This window comes from Aplidium turbinatum, chromosome 7, assembly GCF_918807975.1.
Source record: "Aplidium turbinatum chromosome 7, kaAplTurb1.1, whole genome shotgun sequence".
Classification (NCBI taxonomy): Eukaryota; Metazoa; Chordata; class Ascidiacea; order Aplousobranchia; family Polyclinidae; genus Aplidium; species Aplidium turbinatum.
The window spans coordinates 15,601,200-15,613,522 of NC_137478.1; the positions used below are offsets into that span (position 1 = coordinate 15,601,200).

Here is a 12,323-nt window from a genome sequence, read left to right on the forward strand (position 1 = left end):
AATTTAATCACTTTATAAGTAAATATCTGATGAAAACATTGCCAAACAACATCATAAGCAACAGTAAACCATTTCCTAAGCGTACAGCGTTAACACCATAAAATGAGCGTACAGCGTTAACACCATCTCGCCCTTTTGCGGCAAGTTTGTTTATTGAGCAATAACAAAGTAGCATCTCAAATTGGTGAAAATTCAGCATTTTGGTCGTCGATACGGAGGCAGTAAACCTTAAGCTTCGAACATGCCTTTACATAGGAAAGTTCTGAGTACATCCCACTTACAATTTATAACTAGCCAGTAGAAAAATTATAAAAAAAATTATGTTAAAATGGAAAGTGAAATTTCCCCCTTTTTTAAAAAAAAATGAAAGTTTGACCCCCCTGAGGGGGCAGAAGATGCACCCCCAAACTGATAACATTTTGCACACGTAATTTTTTCATGCATGTGCCACTTTTTATGACAAGCCGTTTTTGAATTTCAAAAAAAGTCAAAAACGGCCCACCCTAATGGCTCATGTAGAAAAAAGGCTTATAAAAAGTCAGAGTTCACAAGCAGGGCTTCGATTTTTGCCTTTTTCTGCGGCAATGCCACTCGACACGCGTCGTCACTATTCGACAAACGCGTGCCTTACAGAAAAAAAGGAAAAAAAACTGAGAGAGGACATGTAGTCAGGTCGAAGAACAATTGGGGGGGAGCATCACTTGATGCAATCACAAGCGTGCCGACTTATATAAATTTCCTTGTGACAGATACTTCAAGGCAAGATCTAAAAGCGACGCCTCATGCGAGAAATTCCCAAGGCGTTCGCGTCGCCATTTTGAACACTGCAGGAAAATGCTTTGACCGAAGTTCTAACGCCTGGCATCAAACATTTTGCTACACACGTTTCGTGCTATTCGACACAACGGGTTTCTTTTATAAATGAAATAACCTAGGCTCATTTTAGTTGACAATATCTATGCTAGTTTGTATTTCGTCGTATGAGCCAATTAACATTATTGCTGTGTTTAAAATGACTCTGTTGGATACTTGTTACGAAATTTTTTCACATTTAGAAAACAGCCTAGTTTCCTACCCGATGTTCAGAAATACAGATAAAAAAAAAAAAACACTATTTTTTTGGAAAGAGGTTCTCTTCTGGAAGAACATTTTAAATACTGCTGGAAAATGCTTTGATCGAAATTTTAACACCTGGCATCAAACATTTCGCCACACCTGTTTCATGCTATTCGACACAACAGGTTTCTTTTATAGATAAAATAACCGAACTAGGCTGCTTTTAATTTGTCACCGTCTATGCCAGTTTGGATTTCGCCGTATGAACCAATTAACAAAATTGACTCTGTGAGATAATTATTATGCAAATTTATTTTACATCTAGAAAATGCCGAATTTCCGACCAGATGTTTAGAATCAGAGGTACTACGACAGTTTATCGAACGACTATTAATCGAACAACAGTTTATCGAAACGACAGTTTATCGAAACGACAGTTAATCGAACGACAGTTAATCGAACGACAGTTTATCGAACGACAGTTTATTGAACAACAATTTATCGAACGACAGTTAATCAAAAACCTAACCACTAACCCCAACCCCTAACCATTATCTCCTAGCCCCTAACTATTCCACTGCATATGTGAATCGTCGTTCGATAAACTGTTGTTTCGATAAACAATCGTTCGATGAACTGTCGTTTCGATAAACAGTCGTTTCGATGAACTGTCGTTTCGATGAATTGTCGTTCGATGAACTGTGTTTCGATACACTGTCGTTCGATGAACTGTCGTTCGATAAATTGTCTTTCGATAAATTGTCGCGTCACAGAATCGGAAATACATATGAGAAAGGCCATTATATACTGTATATGAGTTCGCTTCCAGAAGAACAGTAGGAAATCACTGGGCATGGACAGGGCAGGGTAATAGGCAAGTTGTTCGAACTGCATAGACTCCCTGACTACAGATAGGGATAGTCTTCAGTTAATCAGTATCTTATTATGACTAAAATACGAAAGGTTCCTCCCCCAACACGGCTGGCAAAAGCTTTATTTTCGTGTTTCTTGGTAACTTGCATATTTCGCTTTTAACTGTGTTTGCGTGCGGGACTGCGGGCATGTGCATAACCATTTACGTACTAAGCGAGACTAAAAAGATGCCAAAGAAAAAAATCTCTATCACGCCGTATGTTACGCTAGTGATATAGCTTAAGGGCTTTTTTCTTTTGCGTTCCTCAGTTTCACGTTTGCAATAGTTCTCTTCCTGGAGCAAAACAAATAATATACATGTTCGGTAGGTACACAACTTAGTGCTTGATACTCCTTTGCAATCACTCAACCGGCGTGCGGTTATTAGCTTAAGTGACTTTGATGTACAATGTATCACATACATCAATTGCAACAAGCAACAAGATTTCACTGAAATTTCAACGTGTTTCAGCTACCACTAAATGTTTAAAAGAATGTATAAAACTTCACATTAAGTGTTATTGTATTCGTTTTGTAAAACTTTTAATATCGCAATATTCCAAAAGTACATATGCAGCATTGTTTGACTTTACCAAGTTACAGTAATCTCCAACCTGATGAAAATGAACCCAAACAGATGTATGTTTGCTTTAAGGGTTTACGAAATACAGGTATTTATAGTTTGACCCATTTCGTCAAATACCCCCGAATTTAGAAAGCCTTAAGCTATCCCTAAACATTAATATTTTTCAAAAATATTTTACACAAGGTGTTTTTGTAGTAAATGGAAACTTTTGAAAGGGTGAGAATTTAAAATATCAAAATTTCACTTTTTCTGAACCACCCTAATGTACATCCACACAACTTGTGCGATAATTCACGGCCAAACGCATCTGACTTTGTGACGTCATATTACTATTCGATAAACAAACACAGAATATTTGGTCTTTCGACAAGTAAGAAAAAATCGCAGCCCTGTAATCACAAGTATCCTTGCAATGGCAATTGGTAATACCTCAGATGCTTTTTATAACCAAATACAACATCTATAAATTCAACGAAAGAACATACAATAATAACAAAGTCTTTGATAAGTGATAATGATAAGTGATAATCCTAATGATAAGTGTCAAAAATAGAATGGCCCCCAGTCCCCGGCAGCCCTTAAATGGGCAGGGGGTGCGAAGAATCTCCGGGTTGTCTGACATTTCTGTTAAAAATTCAGGGATACGACTAGGAAGTCTAAATGTTGGAAGTTTGCGTTGTAGAGGTACTGAGGTGAGTGAAGAGCTGAGAATGAGGAAGGTAGATGTTTGCTGTTTACAGGAAGTCCGATGGAGGAACAAAGGAGCCAGGTTTTTGGGTGTCAAAGGAAGGAGATACAAGCTGTGGTGGTCGGGCAATGATATTGGGACCGGAGGAGTTGGGATTTTGGTAAAGGAAGAGCTATATGAAAATGTTGTTGAGGTTCGTAGACAGAGTGACAGAGTAATGGCGATAGTGATGGTGGTCGAGAATGTAGTGATGAGAGTAATCTGTGCTTATGCGCCACAAAGTGGAAGATCCGATGCAGAAAAAGAAAGGTTTTATGACGAAATGGCCTATGAATGGAGCACAAGAAGTGATCAGGAAATTGTATTGGGTCTTGGGGACTTTAATGGCCACGTTGGCCAACAAATTGATGGGTTTGAAGGTGTTCATGGAGGGTTTGGCGTGGGAGAAAGAAATCGCGATGGAAGGCGACTACTTGAGTTCTGTGATGAAAAGGACCTGTGTGTTGCAAATACCTGGTTCAAGAAAGAGGAAGGACGAAAAGTGACTTTCAGTGCAGGTGGAAATAAAACCGAAATTGACTTTGGGTTGGTATGCAGGAAAAACAGAAAACTGATCAAAGATGTGAAAGCGATACCATGCGAACTTCAGCATAGGTTGGTGGTTATCGATTTGGACAAGAAAAGTCTGAAGAAAACTGTAAATAAAAAAAGGGTGATCAAAAGAAAAGTTTGGAAGTTAGAAGATGCCGACACAAGAGAAAGGTTTAAAAAGAGAGTTGAAAGTCTTGTTCACAACGATGTGAATGATGTATGGGGATCCTTCAAGAATGGAGTTCTGCAAGCTTGCGATGAAGTTTGTGGGAAAACAAAAGGCAGGATAGATCGAGGAGATACGTGGTGGTGGAATGAAGATGTGAGGGAAGTAATTGGGGAGAAAAAAGTTGCATTCAAGGATTGGTGCAGAAATAGATTAGAAGAAACTAAGCTCAAGTACAAACAATTGAAAAATCGGGCAAAGAGAATAGTTGCAAAAGCTATGAAGAAAGAAGCTGAGCAGGAATTGACCAAATTAAAAAACAATCCTAACGAAGTATATAAGTTTATGAAGGTTATGAAGCGGGATGGGAAAGATGTAGATGGTGGACGATGTATTAAAGGAAGGGATGGAAAACTTGGTTTCAGTGAGAAAGATCGTGGAAGAATTTGGAAAGAACATATGGAGATGATAATGAACGAGGAAAACGATTGGGATCAAAATGTGGAAGCCGACGTGGTAGCAGGTCCATTAAAGAGAGTTACTCGAGAGGAGGTGATGCAAGCAATGAAGAAAATGAAATCGGGGAAGGCTCCTGGACTATCTAAAGTCACTGTGGAAATGATACGCGCAAGTGGAGAGACAGGATTGAAAGTAATGCAGGAAATCAGTCAACGTGTGTTAGATGGAAAAGGAATGCCAAATGAATGGAAGATGAGTGTGGTGATACCCATCTTCAAGGGAAAGGGTGATGTAATGGATTGTGGGTCATATAGGGGAATAAAACTGTTGGAGCATGCAATGAAGGTAGTGGAAAGGGTGTTGGAGAATAGAATACGATCTGTGGTGAAGCTGGACGAGATGCAGTGTGGATTTATGCCTGGGAAGGGAACGACAGATGCTATTTTTATTTTGAGAAGGTTGCAAGAGGAATATCGGGACAAGGGTAAGAACTTGTACATGTGTTTCGTGGACATGGAAAAGGCGTTTGATAGAGTTCCAAGAAGAGTGATGGAATGGGCAATGAGAAAAAAAGTAATGCCAGAAGCTCTCGTTCAAGCCGTAATGGGTCTTTACGACGGTGCAAGGACGAGAGTTCGCGTTGGATCTGCCCTCTCAGGTGAGTTTTCGGTGAAGGTCGGTGTACACCAGGGTTCTGTCCTCTCTCCTCTAATCTTTACCATTGTGATTGATGTGATTACCGAATGTGTAAGAGAAGATTCATTAATGGAGATACTGTACGCCGATGATTTGGTTTTGTTGAGTGACACAATGGAAGATCTGAGAGGGAAATTTGAGAAGTGGAAGGAGTCGTTTGAATGTAAAGGTATGCGTGTGAACATCAAAAAGACAAAGGTCGTAATAAGCGGAACGGAAGGGGAAATCACAATGAGCAAAATTGACCCATGTGGCGTCTGCGGAAGAAGAGTGATGGCAAATTCTGTTACATGTACGAAATGCAAGAAATGGGTGCATGGAAGATGTGCAAAGATGAAGAGAGTGACATGCAGATCTGGAGATGGTTTTGAATGTGAAAGATGCAAGAAGATTGAGGAAGGAATGATTGGTCCTGTTGAAAAGCTGAATGATGAAGTTGAATCAGTAAATGCCTTTTGCTATCTAGGAGATAGATTGAATGCCAGTGGTGGTTGTGAAGCGGCAGTGACTGCAAGAGGAAGGTTTGGTTGGGTGAAATTCAGAGAGTGTCGAGAGTTGTTATGTGGTAGAAGATTTCCGTTGAAAATGAGAGGAAGAATTTATACTAGTTGTGTGAGATCTGCAATGCTGTACGGAAGTGAGACATGGTGCTTACGGGAAAACGAATTGGCGATTTTAAGAAGAACTGAGAGAGCGATGGTGAGAGCAATGTGTGGTGTAAAGCTGATGGACAAAAGGAATACTGAAGAACTTATGAGCTTGCTTGGGTTGAATGAGAGTGTTGATAAGTTGGCAAAAGCGAATGGAGTGAGGTGGTATGGGCATGTTTTGAGAAGGGATGAAGATGATGTTTTGAGAAGAGCGCTGGAGTTGCGAGTGGAGGGTCGGAGAAAACAAGGAAGACCAAAGAAAACATGGAAAAAGCAAGTTGAGGAAGAAAGCAGCAAGGTGGGCTTGACAAGAGAGGACGCGTTAGACAGATCGATGTGGAGGCAGGGTGTGAAGACGATTGCGGCACTTGGAGGTGAATCCGGCCACCCTCGGTAACGGGGACATCACCGGATAAAAACTGGACTACTACTACTACACACTTTGAAGTACAATAAAACTTGTAGTTGTACTTAATTACTCGTCCCATTCCAAGCAATTTACATCAAATTTCAAGCCACTTCTGTTTGACAGTGTTGGTTCTTCAAGTTTGCCAATAATATCCTCCATGATCACAAAGTCAGTGTTATGCTGATTCAATGTGAAAAGATCAGGTGGTTTGAGCATTTTTAAGTACACAATACCAAATGCATCTTCTTTGGACTCTTGGACTAAGGCAATATACTTTTTCATACCGGTAATTGTGTTTCTTTCAGCTTGCACACATTTTCACTCGGAACAATACTGCTTCTAGTTCATAGTTGTCAAAAAAATTGACTATCGTCTCACAATCAACTTCAGCACGAGCCAGTTTAACATTTTCTGCTATACGTTGTGTCAAATTATGTCTTTTTATGAAAGAAGAAACCCAATCATCACCTGGGCAATTGTCTATGAATGCTTTCAATTGGACACCTTTCTTATCCAAGTAACTTTTCACGAACATGTCAGTCCCATTTAATGGGTGTCTCCACTGTTTTAGCACATCAATTACATGTAGTAGATTTTCCTCTTCAATTTTAGTCAACGCAATCAGGTGACCTGGCTTATTTGGGTGCTTGTTCTTCATTTTATTCCAGAGAGTGCCATAGGGTATGTTGTGTGATTTCGCAGTCTCATAGATGCTAGCTCCTTCTTGTACTTAACTGAGTGCCAGCTGCATAACTTTAAGCTGTGTGTTATTGTATATCCGGCTACTTTAAAGTTTATCTAAAACAATCTAAACTGAAATGAAAACAAATTATTGACACATGATGTGGGATCTCAAGAGACCAACCAATGGAAGATAGGATTGTTATATTTCCATCAATAAGTGTACTTATCAAAGTAGCCCCTATCTATCAAAGTTACCCCGTTGTATTAAAGTAGCCCCGGTTGACGGAACCCAACACAAATAGTGAGGTTGCATTTTATAAATTCGGGGCGCTGATTCCGAATATGAGTTTGTTTTTGTATAATATGAACATTACATGCATGGCTAATCAACAAAATGCAAAGCCAAGCTAATGAAATCGCTTGGTTATTCTTGCAAATCGGATGTGTTGTTACAAAGTGGAGTAGTACAGACGAAATCGATTAATCGTATCACTTATTTGCCAGACATTTTGATGCGACTATGCGATTGATTTGTTTACCCTATTTGCTAAAAAAAAGGATTATCGTGAATGGGCGTAATTGTTGAGAAGATGTCTGTGCTGACTAGGCTGCAATGCACATTACAACTGATACTTCCTACAATTGCTTACAATTCTGGTTAAACTTTAAAGAGTTTACTAGTTCTGTGTTACATAACACTATGCTGTATGTTACAGCCTACAAAACTGGTCCTTTTTACATTGATTTACCATCTGCAGACGTTAAATCAATGTAAAGAAGACCAGCTTTGCTGACTGGGAGAGCATCTACGATCGAAGCATTTTTCTGCAAACTATGGCAATCGGACTTCTTTCCATCTCACCAATCTCTGCGACGTCACAACGCGAACTTTGACCGCTGAAGTTGTTGATTCAAGCGTGCTATTTTTAGCTCCGTACCTGCTGTGTAGTTTTGAGTATGAAACGTGGCCTACAAAAATAGAGGTATAGTAGAAAAACACCGCTCACACTCACTGTTTGTTTTTAAATCACAAAGGTTTTTTTCAAGTCTTTTGCGCTGTCTCATAAAATAACTAAAAAAAAGTAACTTTTGTGACAAAAAATCGCCCTAGTTATTACCAATAAGGATTTTTGGTCCAGCCTTTTCCTTAGCTCTTGAATATATATTTTGAAAAAACAGTTTTCAACGGTGCGCAAATGAAACTAGAGCTCGACCGATATATCGGTCAGCCGATATGTATCGGCCGATATCAGGTGTAGCCGATATATCGTATCGGCTATTTTTCGCCGATAAACATCGGCCAGCAAAAGCACACTCAAAACCATCCATGCATGCCTTTAGAAGAAACACAAGTTTCTCAAACGTGCTTACATAGCACAAACAATTGCTGTGAGAATATAATTTCCCGCCCATTCTAGTGCGAGCATCTAGAAAATGTTAATACTGTATCCCTTAGCTTCAATTCAAGCAGGAAAAATTTCGGGTTTTACGTTGCTTCAACGATTGATGACATTGAATCAGTGTAACAAAGGTGAATTTTTCGCTAAGAATCGTTGGGAGTGCGGGTGTACTTCTACACTAACCACGCACAGCTTATTTCAAGTCTTACGTCACAATGCCTGGCTTTGATCTCCGAGTGATATTGATAAGGCAAGATTCGTTACAAAATGAGATCATACGAGTAGGCTATCGCAGCAAGATGCCGCAAAATTTGTCAAGTTTTGGTATTACAGTAAGAAAGAAAAGATCCAGGGAAAATTAACTTTTGTTCACATGACACGCAAAAATAAACCCGAAGAAAAAATCCTAGTGAAACTTTGCACAGAAGAAAATAGTAGCGTCATTGTAGAAGTGGCAAAAATAAAGAAAAAATCCTGGTGAAACTTTGCACAGAAGAAAATAGTAGCGTCATTGTAGAAGTTGCAAAAATAAACCCAAAGAAAAAAGCCTAGTGAAACTTTGCACAGAAGAAAATAGTAGCGTCATTATAGAAGTTTTCCGATTCGTGCCCAGAGCATTGTGACGCAAGAAGCCACACGACCTCTTTCGGTGGAAGTTATGCGGCGTAATTAAGCAAGCAACCACCTGCGCCGAGTCCCGGGCGGGCGGGCCGCGCCCGCCGGACATTTCAGGAATTAAAAAAAAAAATTAATTCAATTTTAAGTCCAAAAATTTCTGTAACCATCTGCCAACTTCTAATACTAGCCTACTTACCTTATTCGCAAGGCTTTGTTGCCATATGATAGGCCCTACTAGACCTACTAATTAGGCGATTAGTTTTCGTCAATTATTGCCATGTTACATTCATGCAACGTTAAACAACGTTGATTCCTCGTTAAACGAGCAAAAGTGTTCAGCTGCGCCGTTTGTCTCCACTCTGCCACTCGTAAGCCCAGTGCTATAAATCAAGTAAACTGCGCAAACCTGTGAGGAACTTCCATACAGCAAAATCTGTCATTTTTACATTGGTTCAATGTCCGCAGACGTCACAGCAATGTAAAAATGACGGATTTTGCTGTCTGGGTTCATTCGCAGCAAAAGTCTGACCGCAATTTCCACTGCTGTTACATCGTTTTAACATCGCCAGATGTTAAATCGGTGTAAAAACTGTAGCATTGTTCTTCAAAGGAGTAATTTTCTCTCAAACGACGCCATCAATTAACTCTGCTGCTAAAATGCTCTATGTTGTCGTCTCAACCAGGGTTGCAAGTCGATATTGAAAAAAGTAGGGGATAAATCGATATCGATAGTCAAACAAAAAAGTAGAGAAATATCCGATTTCGATAGCTTCCCAAAAAAGTAGAGAAATATCCGATTTCGATAGCCTTCCAAAAAGTAGAGAAATATCCGATTTCAATAGCCTCCCAAAAAAGTAGAGAATAAAGAATAGGCTAATCGATATTAAACGCAATTAAAAAAAATACAAATCAAGTATCTGATTTTATACTGCCTACCAGTGCTACCTTTCTGCTCAATCATGCATAACTTCAAACAAAATGCTTATCCTTTCAACTCCGCTGGATCGGGATTGTTCAATTATCGTTTTTCTCGCATGAGTGTCAAAATACGTTATGATATCTTTGTCCATCGTATGTTATTAAGTAGAATTAAAGGCTTGAAAAAAGTCGCAAAACAATCGAATAAAGAATATCGATTCACATAAAAAAAAGTAAAGAAAAACCATAAACGATATTGGCAGAAAAAAGAAAAGACTATGACGTAATCGATATTGAAAAAGTAGAAAATAGCGCTATCGAATAGCGATTTGGAACCGATACGTGCAACCCTGGTCTCAACCATCACAGTTGCGTCTGTTACGTCACTGATATTAAACTGTGCACTACCGAACAGTGCACACGTGTTGGTTTGGCCGGATGAAACCGTTGGTTGTCACTCATTAGTTGCAATTCAACTCCTTTGTTAACTGTTCTATTGTAGATTCAATGTAAGCTCGGTTCAATAGCGCAGTTTATCGCTAGATATTTGCAATTTATAGTAGTAGGAACTAGGAAGCCTAGATCTTGGACCTTGGTGGCAGGAAAACAACAGTGGAGTTCTACATTATTATTGGTGATCACGACGTGACGTGACAGTATGTGTTCGCCCACCCAGCTACAGTATTTTGAAAACTCAGCGCCTATGACAGCAACCAATGCATAAACTTTCTTGGACTGGTTTGTTGCTTAATAACCTTGTTGGTAACAAATTTTTCGTAATTGATATATATCGGCCGATATATATCGGTATCGGCCTAAAAATTTCATAAATATCGGTATCGGTATCGGCCTGAAAAAGTGATATCGGTCGAGCTCTAAATGAAACCATCCTGAAGATGTACTATCATATATTGTCCCATCTGGACCACTATTGGTCCAATTTGTGTATACAATAATAATTTGTGTATACCGTCCACCATCGGTGGAGCCTCCACCCGGACGGCACAGCTGCAAGGGGCAATGGACAAGTTCAGACGCCCCACCATTCTGCAGCTCAACATAGAAGTCTACACAACAAGCAAGATCAAAGTTGTGGAGCAGCTTGCCCATCCCAACCGGGCACTCGTCATCCTCCTCCAAGAGACCCACTGCACCTCTGCAGATAGGCTAGCTATTCCCAACTACACGCTAGCCGGGTCTACCTTAAGCAGGAAGCACGGCATTGCCACGTTTGTGCATGAGAGCCTGAAGTGGACCTTTGTCAACCAATCTCCAATTGAGGCTGAGATTGAGTGGGTGTGCATTAGTATCTCAGATGGGCTAACCCTAGGGCTAACCCTAAAGCTCCTCCGCATGATCCCAGACAAAAAGGTAGTGCGATTTCTCGCAAATATTCTGGCAAATCGGACCTTTCTGCTTAAGACGAGTGACGGGCAGTGCAGCCGGCCTCGTCGCTTAAAAAACGGTGTTCCGCAAGGATCATGCTTATCACCCCTACTATTTAACATCTACATTAGTGACATGCCAGAGACCACGTCACGCCAGTACGGCTATGCTGATGATCTGGCACTACTCAATTCTGACAAGTCCTGGCATGTGGTAGAGGAAGCACTTACAGATGACATGGCCCAAATCGCAGACTACCTGAAGCTGTGGATGCTGAAACTGAGCCTGGCAAAGACCACCGTCACACCTTTTCACCTTTGCAACATGAAATCAACACGCCAATTGTCAGTCTCTCTCAACGGAAACCCACTCCCACACAACCCGTGTCCCACCTACCTAGGAGTGAAGCTCGACCGACAATTAACGTACAAACACCATGCTGAAGCCCTTCATGCTAAGCTATCAGCACGCAACAACTTGCTGAGATGCCTAGCTGGAACATCCTGGGGTGCTAGTACATCCACACTCCGTACAAGTGCTCTTGCACTTGTTTACAGCACCTCCGAATATGCTTCCCCCACTTGGTGCCGCAGCGTACACACTTCCAAAATTGACACTGCCCTCAACACCACCATGAGAATAATCACCGGTTGCCTGCTTCCAACTCCCACTGACTTTCTGCCGGTACTATCAGGCATCGCCCCAGGTAGACTTCGTAGGGAAAACCACGTACATAGCCTGGTCCTACAAGCTATGTCAAGGGATGACCACCTCCTCAACCAGATTGTCCTAAACTCGCACTCCCAAAAGCCCCAGCGCTTGAAATCTCGACGCCCGTTCTCCCGACATGCTGCAGCTATCTGCAAATCGAACTTCCACATTTCCGAAGTTTGGAACCGTGAATGGAGAGAAGTTGCGAGACCAACCCAACTCACAGTCCTTCCCAATACCAACACCCCACCTGGAGCAGAACTACCCCGGAAGGAATGGGTGAAGCTCAATCGCCTGCGGACTGGAGTGGGCCGTTTCAGCAGCAACATGTTCCAGTGGGGCCTCGCCGATTCACCATCTTGTGCGTGTGGCTCAGATTTTCAAACTGCACAC

The 12,323-nt window shown here is 40.9% G+C and overlaps 1 protein-coding gene across 3 annotated transcripts in view; it reads left to right on the plus strand.

Annotated features, from left to right (window-relative positions):
• LOC145774820 (GPI ethanolamine phosphate transferase 2, catalytic subunit-like) overlaps positions 1 to 12,323 on the plus strand; it is a 192,396-nt gene that overhangs the window by 165,647 nt on the left and 14,426 nt on the right. The window contains exon 13 of one of the 3 annotated variants that reach the window (XR_014290061.1): positions 7,656 to 7,880. The exons of the other annotated variants lie outside the window; for them this stretch is intronic. The gene's annotated coding sequence lies outside the window, so the exon portion shown is untranslated. The remainder of the gene's footprint in view (positions 1 to 7,655; positions 7,881 to 12,323) is intronic. 3 annotated transcript variants of the gene reach the window in all.